Below are 11,256 nucleotides of genomic sequence, written 5' to 3' on the forward strand. Positions count from 1 at the left end.
AGTGCGTGAAAATGCAGAATAAATGCACGGAGAGGGTTGACTGAGCAGGGCAATCTGAACGACGCCCAGCCGCCTGACGTTTATCCCGTCACTTTGGCCAGCGCTCGTTTAAAGGAGTCAAGTAACTGCCCTAGCACGAAGTGAGAGGATCCCTCTGAACTTTAGGCCGTGTAGTTAAGTCGCTACAGTAAATATCAATGGTACTTATTGAGCACCACTGTACAGTTTACTTGTGTACAGGTGCTTGAATCCACCCCAGCGCTTAGTAAGTGCTTCACAAACACCACTATTTTAGTACTACAGAGCACTGAAGTAAGGGCTTGGGAGAAGCCCTTGAACTTTCAGTCTAGAGGGAGAGACATTCATTATAAACAGCTTGTAGAATACGTAAGTACTGTGGGGCTGAGGGTGGGGTGAATATCGAGTGGCCCCGAGTCCAGATAACCCGAAAAGCAACTTGAAACCAAAAAGAAAATGCAACACGTATGATAAACCCACCAGCAAATCTTGGATCCCACAGGTCTGGCCCCAGTCCATATCCCTGCCAGTTTGAGACTAGATCAGTTGTATTTGTTGAGCACTTACTGTCTGCAGAGCACTGTACTAAGTGCTTAGAATGTACAGTTGAGCAACAGAGAGAATCCCTGCCCGACAACGGGCTCACAGTCTAAAACGGGGAGACAGCAAAACAAGTAGACAGGCGTCACTAGCATCAAAATAGAAAAATATAGACACATTATTAATAAAATAGAGTAATACAAATATGCACAAGTGCTGTGGGGCAGGGAAGAGGGGCAGAGGGGAAGGGAGGGCTCACTGTGGGAAGGCCTCCTGGAGGTGAGGTGAGCTCTCAGTAGAGGAAGATAGAGTCTCGTGTGTGACTCTCCTGAAATTGGACAGAAGGGAGTGAAATATTACATAGTTTCACTTCATTCACCTAATTCACTCCATGGCCCCTCCAGGGAAGCTGATCTTCAGAGTGAGCCTTCGGGGCAGCTCCGGATGACCAGTGGGGAGGCCGATGAGGGGTTGAAGTCAAGGATCCCGGAAAGAACAGATTATTCTACCGATCCTGTGATAGCGTACTCTCCCAAGTACTTAGTGCAGTGCGCTCTGAAAGCGCTCAACAAATAGGCTTGATTCCAGGCTGACTCGGGGTCATCTCGGAGGCCCCAAACGAAAACCCCTGGTTCAAAATAGCTCTTCACAGCAAGTCGGGTTTGCGGGTTTCATCGATACTAATGGACCTGTGAGCGGTTGAGCCTCCTGGGAAACCGATTCTGGGCTTCGGGAGATGGCTTCAGGTTGGAGGGAGCTTCTCGGACCTTCCCTGGCCCAGGACTACAGTGAATAGAGCCCGGGCTTGGGAGTCAGAGGTCATGGGTTCGAATCCCGGCTCTGCCACTTGGCAGCTGTGTGACTGTGAGCAACTCAATAATGTTGGTATTTGTTGAGCGCTTACTAGGTGCCGAGCACTGTTCTAAGCGCTGGGGGAGATACAGGGTAATCAGGTTGTCCCACGTGGGGCTCACACACTTTTAATCCCTATTTTACAGATGAGGGAACTGAGGCACAGAGAAGTGACTTGCCCACCGTCACACAGCTGACAAGTGGCAGAGCCGGGAGTCGAACTCATGACCTCTGACTCCGAAGCCCAGGCTCTTTCCACTGAGCCACGCTGCTTCTCCACTTCACTTCTCTGTGCCTCAGTTCCCTCATCCGTAAAATGGGGATTAACTGTGAGCCTCACGTGGGCCAACCTGATGACCCTGTCTCTCCCCCAGCGCTTAGAACAGTGCTCTGCACATAGTAAGCGCTCAACAAATACCGCCGTTATTATTCACCCGGCTTTGCGCCCTTTTGAGTTAGGAAAATCGGGCCTTCCCACTATGGGTCCCCAGCGGGTGTTGGGAAGAGGAGGGTGAAGTGGGTAGGAGCCCCGGAAGGAAGTGTAGTTCATGGAAGAAAAGCTGTTTAGAAGGCAGGGCGGGAATGGAGGATGAGTTTTGTCCGGTAACTGATTTCTGTCCCCTTTCGGCCGATTCCTTGGGAGACGGGGTGACTCGAGGTCGGGGCGAACGAGAGCGTTGGGGCTGGTGGTGGAGCGGATCTGAAAACACCGGCCAACCCGTCTGTGCGTGTTCCTCTAGACCATTTGGGGAGGATCTTGTCTGAGCAAGCGGGGGCGGCGATTCAGAGGTCGGCTTCAAGCGGGTGTGATTTTCATCATAAAATGGATTTGGAAGCTAAATCGCCCAGCGGCCTCGTGACCGTGGTCTATCATTTGTGCTGAAGGCTCCTCTGCCAGCGCGATACTCTTGCAAAGGAGAGCTCTTGTGGCCTCTGGCATGGTGTAGTGGATATAGCAGAGAAGCAGTGTGGCTCAATGGAAAGAGCCCGGGCTTGAGAGTCCGAGGTGTGGGTTCGAAACCCACCTCTGCCACTTGTCGTCTGTGTGACCTTGGACAAGTCACTTCTCTCTGCCTCATCTGGAAAACGGGGATGAAGACTGTGAGCCCCACGTGGGACAAACTGATGACCTTGTATCTCCCCCAGCGCTTAGATCAGTGCTTGTCACGTAGTGCTAAACTACCACCATTATTATTATTATAGCTCAAGCCGGGGAGTCAGAAGATCATGGGTTCTAATCCCAGCTCCACCACCTGTCTGCTGTATGACCTTGGGCAGGTCACTTCACTTGTCTGTGCCTCAGTTACCTCATCTGTTATAAAATAAAAAAGGAATAATAATAATGTTGGTATTTGTTAAGCGCTTACTATGTGCAGAGCACTGTTCTAAGCGCTGGGGGAGAGACAGGGTCATCAGCTTGTCCCATGTGAGGCTCACAGTTAATCCCCATTTTACAGATGAGGTCACTGAGGCACAGAGAAGTGACTTGCCCACCGTCACACAGCTGACAAGTGGCAGAGCTGGGAGTCGAACCCATGACCTCTGACTCCGAAGCCCAGGCTCTTTCCACTGAGCCACGCTGCTTTCCCAAGCGGGTGCCCAGTGTGGGGCAGGGACTGTGTCCAATCTGATTAACTTGTATCCATCCCAGTGCTTAGAACGGTGCTTGGATGGACGAATGGTACGCAGTGCTCAATAAGTACCGTAATTAATATTATTGTTATATTCAACTCGCCAATTTATGGTGAGGTGGGTGCAGCGGAGACTGTTCATCCTGGACCCAGAGGGGATTAAACCAGAGGACTTACAGAGCTTCTCAAATCCTCTGGAAACCACAGGGGCCAAGTTTCGGGGTGGAGGGGCAGTTCCCGGGGTCAGCTTAGCAACGGTCAGATCGGGGCTACCCAAATCAGATCTGATGCCCTGGCGAATTTGTTGCCAAATCCAAGCGCTTAGTCCAGTGCTCTGCACACAGTAATGAATCGTATTTATTGAGTGCTTACTGTGCGACCGTAAGGCTTCTTGTGGGCAGGGGATGTGTGTTCATTCTCCTCTAAGTGCTTAGTATGGTGCTCTGCACGTAGCATTCGATAAATAATCTTGATTGATTGCAGAGCACTCTACTAAGTGCTTGAGAGAGTACAATATAACTATAACAGAGTTGGTAGACAAGTTCCCTACCCTCAGTGAGTCTAGAGGGGGAGGCAGACATTAAGCTAATTAAGGATGTGTACGGAAGTGCGGAGGGTGAAAAAAGGGAGCAAATCCAAGTGCAAGGACGACGCAAAAGGAGAAGAGGAAAGGAGGGCTCCGTCAGGGAAGGCCTCTCGGAGGAAGATGCGCCTTCAACAAGGCCCCAGAACCTCAGGGCCCCAAGCCACGAGACGATGGGCCAAAGAAGAACGACGTGCCACCGTGCTCTCCGCTACAGTTCAGGGCTGAAAGATGGCCGGCTGTGCTCGTAGAGCGGGACGGGCGTGGTGAAGCCGAATCCCGCGTGTGCAAATGGACGGCGTCAGACGGTGCCAGGGGTCTGCGCTTCAGGGTTCCCGCACGGGACTCCCAGGGCAGAAGGGAGCCCAGATCTTCCACGCCGCCAGGGCTGGGCCGCGCCGGCCCAGCCTCCCATCGCCGATGTGTAGGGCGAGAGACAGAAGGACCTGGATTCTAATCCCGGCTCTGCCACTTGCCCGCTGGGTGCCCGTGGGCAAGTCACCTCACCGCTCCGCACCTCCGTCACCTCATCTGCAAAAGGGGGATGAGACCGTGAGCCCCCCCAGGCATCGGGTCCGACTTGGTTAGCTTGAATCGGGCCCGGCGCTTGGGGCAGTGGCCGGCAACGTAGTAAGCCCTTAACGAGTACCACAGAAAAAATAGAGGAAAGCTAGTCTGGGCAGATTTTATCCGTTTCTGAAAGTTCTTCCTCAGAAACACACCTGTCCCATGGAGGGCCCTGCCCCCCCGCCCCCCAGGCCTGGGGAAGCTCAAAGTGCTGCGGGGGGAGGGATAATAATAATAATAATAATAATGTTGGTATTTGTTAAGCGCTTACTCTGTGCAGAGCACTGATCTAAGCCCTGGGGTAGATACAGGGTCATCAGGTCGTCCCACGTGAGGCTCCCAGTCTTCATCCTCATTTTACAGAGGAGGTCACTGAGGCCCAGAGAAGTTAAGTGACTTGCCCACGGTCACACAGCTCCACCCTTACAACAGCCCCTGTGACCTGGTGGTCTTCCACACCATCAAGGGAGGAGAAGTGGTGTAAGATCACTAATAATAATAATAATGATGCTGGTATTTGTTAAGCACTTACTATGTGCAGAGCACTGTTCTAAGTGGTGGGGTAGAGACAGGGTCATCAGGTTGTCCCACATGAGGCTCGCAGTTTCATCCCCATTTTACAGATGAGGGAACTGAGGCCCAGGGAAGTTCAGTGACTTGCCCACAGTCACCCAGCTGACAAGTTTGCAGAACCTGGACTCGAACCCATGACCTCTGACTCCCAAGCCCGGGCTCTTTCCACTGAGCCACGCTGCTTCTCTATAATGGATGGAGGCTGATAGAGCAGGGGAGGGGAGCGGTACAGATGGGGGCGGCGTGGCCTAGTGGATAGAGCATGGGCTTGGGAGTCAGAAGGACCTGGGTTCTAATCCCAGCTCTGCCACTAGTCTGCTGTGTGACCTTGGGCTAGTCACTTCACTTGTCTGGGCCTCAGTGCCCTCTTCTGTAAAATGGGGATGGAGACGGCGAGCCCCATGTAGGACAGGGACTGTGTCCAACCCTATTTGCTTATATCCACCCCGGCATCTAGTACAGTGCCTGTCACATAGTAAGCCCTTAAGAAATGCGGTTATTATTATTATTAGCAATAACAATAATGGTGGTATTTGTTTAGCGCTTACTATGTGCCAAGTACTGTACTAAGCGCTGGGGGGGATACATCGTGGCTCAGTGGAAAGAGCACGGGCTTTGGAGTCAGAGTTCATGGGTTCGAATCCCGGCTCGGCCTCTTGTCAGCTGTGTGACTTTGGGCAAGTCACTTCACTTCTCTGTGCCTCAGTGAGCTCATCTGTAAAATGGGGATGAAGACTGTGAGCCCCACGTGGGACAACCTGATTCCCCTGTGTCTACCCCAGCGCTTAGAACAGTGCTTGGCACATAGTAAGCGCTTAACAAATACCAACATTATTATTACATGGTGATCAGGTTGTCCCACGTGGGGCTCACAGTCTTCATCCCCATTTGACAGATGAGGTAACTGAGGCCCAGAGAAGTGAAATGACTTGCCCACAGTCACCCAGCTGCCAAGTGGTCGAGCCGGGATTCGAACCCATGACCTCCGACTCTTTCCACGGAGCCACGCTGCTTATTATTAGTAGTAATAACAATTGGTAGGGAGTTGGCATGGCTAGGGCGTTTGCCTGTGATGCACACCACCTTGTCAACCCTGATTTTTTATGTATTTATTTTCGTTCTGGGTCCAAAGTTCAACCTCTATCTGAAACCAAGTAACCAACCTGCCTCTGAAATCTAGACACCTCACTCACGGCGTTATCGATCGTCTTTATTGAGCACTTGCTGTGTGCAGAGCGCTGTACTGAGCGCTTGGGAGAGTACGGGACAACAGAGAGCCCAGCGGGCCACGGCTGAGTTCTTTCAAGGACGACGGCTCCTCCACCGTAAAAAATAAATTATTGTTGGGTTTGTAAAATCTGAAAGCCGAATGAACGGCGGTGCGCCAAAAGTCAGAGATGGAAGCCCTTCTTTCCCTAGTGCAGAAGATCCGATGGTCTGGTGTTGCTCTGAAACGATTTTTGGCTTTTATTTGTGAGGTTCCCCCCCAGCTTTTGTGGGATCAGTGTTCTTTTGGCAACGCTCCTCCTTTCTGATACTAATAATGATGTTGGTATTTGTTAAGCGCTTACTTTGTGCAGAGCGCTGTTCTGAGCGCTGGGGAAGACACAAGGGGAATGAGGTTGTCCCACGTGGGGCTCACGGTCTTCACCCCCATTTTCCAGATGAGGGAACTGAGGCCCAGAGAAGTGAAGTGACTTGCCCACAGGCACCCAGCTGACAAGTGGCAGAGCTGGGATTCGAACCCATGACCTCTGATTCCAAAGCCCGGGCTCTTTCCACTGAGCCACGCTGCTTCTCTACTACACATACTACAGATGCACTCACAGCTCCCTGTTGGCGCACACGTTAAGGTTGAATAATAATAATAATGTTGGTATTTGTTAAGCGCTTACTATGCGCAGAGCACTGTTCTAAGCGCTGGGGGAGATACAGGGTCATCAGGTGGTCCCCCGTGAGGCTCACAGTTCATCGCCATTTTCCAGATGAGGGAACTGAGGCACAGAGAAGTGAAGTGACTTGCCCACGGTCACACAGCTGACAAGGGGCAGAGGCGGGATTCGAACTCATGACCTCTGACTCCCAAGGCCGGGCTCTTTTCCACTGAGCCATGCTGCTTCCTTGTTTCATTTTCCTCGGACTTCTGCACTAATCCGAAACTTGGTTTTAAGGGGGGTGTTTTTTTTAAATTGGAATGAGAAGGATAATGGCCTCTAATAGATAATCGATCCCATTTATTAAGTAGCACTTATTGGGCTCAGTGCTCCGGTCCACGTGGCTTGGCGGATGGAGCACGGGCCTGGAAGTCCGAAGGTCAGGGGTTCTCATCCTGGCTCTGCCCCTTGTCAGCTGTGTGACTGTGGGCAAGTCACTTCACTTCTCTGGGCCTCAGTTGCTTCCTCTGTAAGGATTAATAAGGTTGGTAAGCGCTTACTACGTGCAGAGCACCGTTCTAAGCGCTGGGGGAGATCCAGGGGAATGAGGTTGTCCCACGTGAGGCTCACAGTCTTCACCTCCATTTTCCAGATGAGGGAACCGAGGCCCAGAGAAGTGAAGCGACTTGCCCACAGTCACACAGCTGACAAGGGGCAGAGTCGGGATTAAGACTAAGAACGCTCTGTGGGACGGGGACTGTGTCCAACCTTGTTCTGTTGTCTGCCTCCCCCCTTTAGACTGGGACATTGGGCGGGGACGGTCTCTACCTGTTGCCGATTTGCCCACTCCAAGCGCTTAGTACAGTGCTCTGCACAGAGTAAGCGCTCAACAGATACGATTGAGTGAATGAATGAACTTGTCTCTATCCCGGGGCTTAAAAGTGTTTGGCACACAGTAAGCGCTTAACAAGTACCATAATAATAATTATTGGGATGCTTAAGCTCTTGGTGGGCAGGGAATGGGTCTGTTTATGGTTGCACTGTCCTCTCCCAAGCGCTTAGTACAGTGCTCGGCACACAGTAAGCGCTCAATAAATACAACTGAATGAATAAGTATTTAAATACCATGTTTTTAAAAAGTGGCTTTGGGGGTCGGGGGGGGGAGGATCAGGTGACCCTTTCCCTTTCCCCCTGGTTTTGGGGGGTAGAGGGAGAAGGTAGGGGAGACTAAGAGCCCCAACGCTTGGCGCAGTGCCCGGCACATAGGAAGCGCTTAACAAATGACATTATCATTATTGAGGAGCAGGTGTCGGGGAGGAGAAGAGGGAGGTGATAATAATAATAAAAATAATAATGACGTTGGTATTTGTTAAGCGCTCACTATGTGCAGAGCACTGTTCTAAGCGCTGGGGGAGAGACAGGGTGATCAGGTTGTCCCACGTGAGGCTCACAGTCTTCATCCCCATTTGACAGATGAGGGAACTGAGGCACCGAGAAGTGAAGTGACTGGCCCACAGTCACGCAGCTGACACGTGGCAGAGCCGGGATTCGAACCCACGACCTCCGACTCCCAAGCCCGGGCTCTTGATGGGCCGAGATGCTCGGGATGGGCGGGTTGAGGGAGGTGGAAGGGGAGGATGAGAGGGATAAGGTGATTATATCTATAATTCTATCGATCTATTTTGATACTATTGATGCCCGCCTACTTGTTTGGTTTTGGGGTCTGTCTTCCCCTTCTAATAATAATAATGACGTTGGTATTTGTTAAGCGCTTACTATGTGCCAAGCACTGTTCTAAGCGCTGGGGGGGGTGATACAGGGTCATCAGGTTGACCCACGTGAGGCTCACAGTTAATCCCCATTTTACAGATGAGGGAACTGAGGCACGGTGAAGTGAATTGACGACTTGCCCACAGTGACCCAGCTGCCAAGTGGCAGAGCCGTAATTCGAACCCACGACCTCTGATTCCCAAGCCCAGGGTCTTTCCACCGAGCCACGCCGCTTCTCTAGAGGGTGAGCCCGTTGTTGGGTCGGGGTGGTGTCTATCTGGTGCCAGCAGCGGGCCTCCGTGGAAAGAACCCGGGCTTGGGAGTCAGAAGTCGTGGGTTCTAATCCCGGCCCCATCACCGCTCAGCTGTGTGAGTCTGGGCAAGTCGCTTGACTTCTCTGGGCCTCAGTTCCCTCATCTGGAAAATGGGAGGAAGACTGTGAGCCCCCCGGGGGGCAACCTGATGACCGAGTACCCTCCCCAGCGCTCGGCACATAGTAAGCGCTTGACAGATGCCCTCATTATTATTATTATGGCTGATTTGTCCATTCCAAGCGCTTAGTCCAGTGCTCTCTGCACACAGTAAGCGCTCAGTAAATACGATGGGATGACTGAGGGACTGAGAAGAGGCAGAGCGGGGGAAGGGCAAGGTGAGGTGGCCGGTCCCGGGTGAGAGGCGGCCCGGCTCAGTGGAAAGAGCCCGGGCTTGGGAGTCCGAGGTCGTGGGTTCTAATCCCGACTCCGCCGCTGGTCAGCCGTGTGACCTTGGACAAGTCACTTCACTTCTCTGGGCCTGGGTTCCCTCGTCTGTCAAATGGGGATGAAGACTGTGAGCCCCAGGTGGGACAACCTGATTCCCTTGCATCTCCCCCAGCGCTTAGCCCATAGTAAGCGCTTAGCAGATGCCCTCATTATTATTATAATTGCCGAATTGTACCTTCCCAGCGCTTAGTCCAGCGCTCTGCACATCGTAAACGCCCTCATTATTATTATTATTAATAATGTTGGTATTTGTTAAGCGCTTACGATGTGCAGAGCACTGTTCTAAGCGCTGGGGTAAACACAGGGGAATCAGGTTGTCCCACGTGGGGCTCACAGTCTTCATCCCCATTTTACAGATGAGGGACTGAGGCACAGAGAAGTTAAGTGACTTGCCCACAGTCACACAGCTGACAAGTGGCAGAGCTGGGATTCGAACTCATGAGCCCTGACTCCAAAGCCCGTGCTCTTTCCACTGCGCCACGCTGCTTCTCCTATTATTATTATTATTACTGCTGCATTATTATTATGGCTGATTTGTCCATTCCAAGCGCTTAGTCCAGTGCTCTCTGCACACAGTAAGCGCTCAGTAAATACGATGGGATGACTGAGGGACTGAGAAGAGGCAGAGCGGGGGAGGGCAAGGTGAGGTGGCCGGTCCCGGGTGAGAAGCGGCCCGGCTCAGTGGAAAGAACCCGGGCTTGGGAGTCCGAGGTCACGGGTTCTAATGCCGCCTCCGCCACTGGTCAGCTGTGTGACCATTCCAAGTGCTTAGACTGTCATAATGTTGGTATTTGTTAAGCGCTTACGATGTGCAGAGCCCTGTTCTAAGCGCTGGGGGAGATACAGGGTCATCAGGCTGTCCCACGTGAGGCTCAGAGTTAATCCCCATTTTCCAGAGGAGGTAACTGAGGCCCAGAGAAGTGAAGTGTCACACAGCTGACAAGGGGCAGAGCCGGGAGTCGAACCCATGACCTCTGACTCCCAAGCCTGGGCTCTTTCCACTGAGCCACGCTGCTTCAGTGCTCTGCACATAGTAAGCACTTAACAAATGCCCTCATTATTATTATTATTATTGTCAAACTGTGCTTTCCAAGCGCTTAGTCCAGCGCTCTGCACATAGTAAGCACTTAACAAATGCCCTCATTATTATTATTATTATTATTATTATTGCCAAACTGTGCTTTCCAAGCGCTTAGTCCAGCGCTCTGCACATCGTAAGGGCTTAACAAATGCCCCATTATTATTATTATGGCTGAATTGTACTTTCCAAGCGCTTAGTTCAGTGCTCGGCACATCGTAAGCGCTTAACAAATGCCCTCATTATTAGGGGGGACGTCCGGGTGAGGTGTCCGAGTAGGCCGTGAGCCCGTTATTGGGCAGGGATGGTCTCTCTCTGTTGCCGAGTTGTACCTTCCAAGGGCTTAGTCCAGTGCTCTGCACATGGTGAGCGCTCAATAAACACGATTGAATGGAACTGTACACTCCAAGCGCTTAGTCCAGTGTTCTGCACATAGTAAGCGCTCAACAAATACTAATAATGGTATTTGTTAAGCTCTTACTATGTGCAGAGCACTGGGGGAGATGCAGGGGAATCACGTGGGGCTCACAGTCTTCATCCCCATTTGAATAACAATAATAATAATAATGTTGGTATTTGTTAAGCGCTTACTATGTGCCAAGCCCTGTTCTAAGCGCTGGGGTAGACACAGGGGAATCAGGTTGCCCCACGTGGGGCTCCCAGTCTTCATCCCCATTTTACAGATGAGGTACCTGAGGCACAGAGAGGTGAAGTGACTTGCCCACAGTCATCCAGCTGACAAGTGGCAGAGCTGGGATTCGAACTCATGACCCCTGACTTCAAAGCCCAGGCTCTTTCCACTGAGCCATGAATGAATGAGTAACTACAGCAGGCACAGGAGCCCGAATGGCGGGGCTGGAGGCGGCCGCGCGAGCAGCCAATGAGCGTCGCCGCTGGGTGGCGGCAGCCAATGGGCGTCGCCGCTGTGTGGCGGCAGCCAATGGCGGCAGGGGGCGGTGGGCGAGCAGCCAATGGCCTGCCGGGAGGGGTTCTGGGCGGGACTGAGAGC

The sequence above is a fragment of the Ornithorhynchus anatinus genome, chromosome 3, assembly GCF_004115215.2.
Source record: "Ornithorhynchus anatinus isolate Pmale09 chromosome 3, mOrnAna1.pri.v4, whole genome shotgun sequence".
Taxonomy (NCBI): domain Eukaryota; kingdom Metazoa; phylum Chordata; class Mammalia; order Monotremata; family Ornithorhynchidae; genus Ornithorhynchus; species Ornithorhynchus anatinus.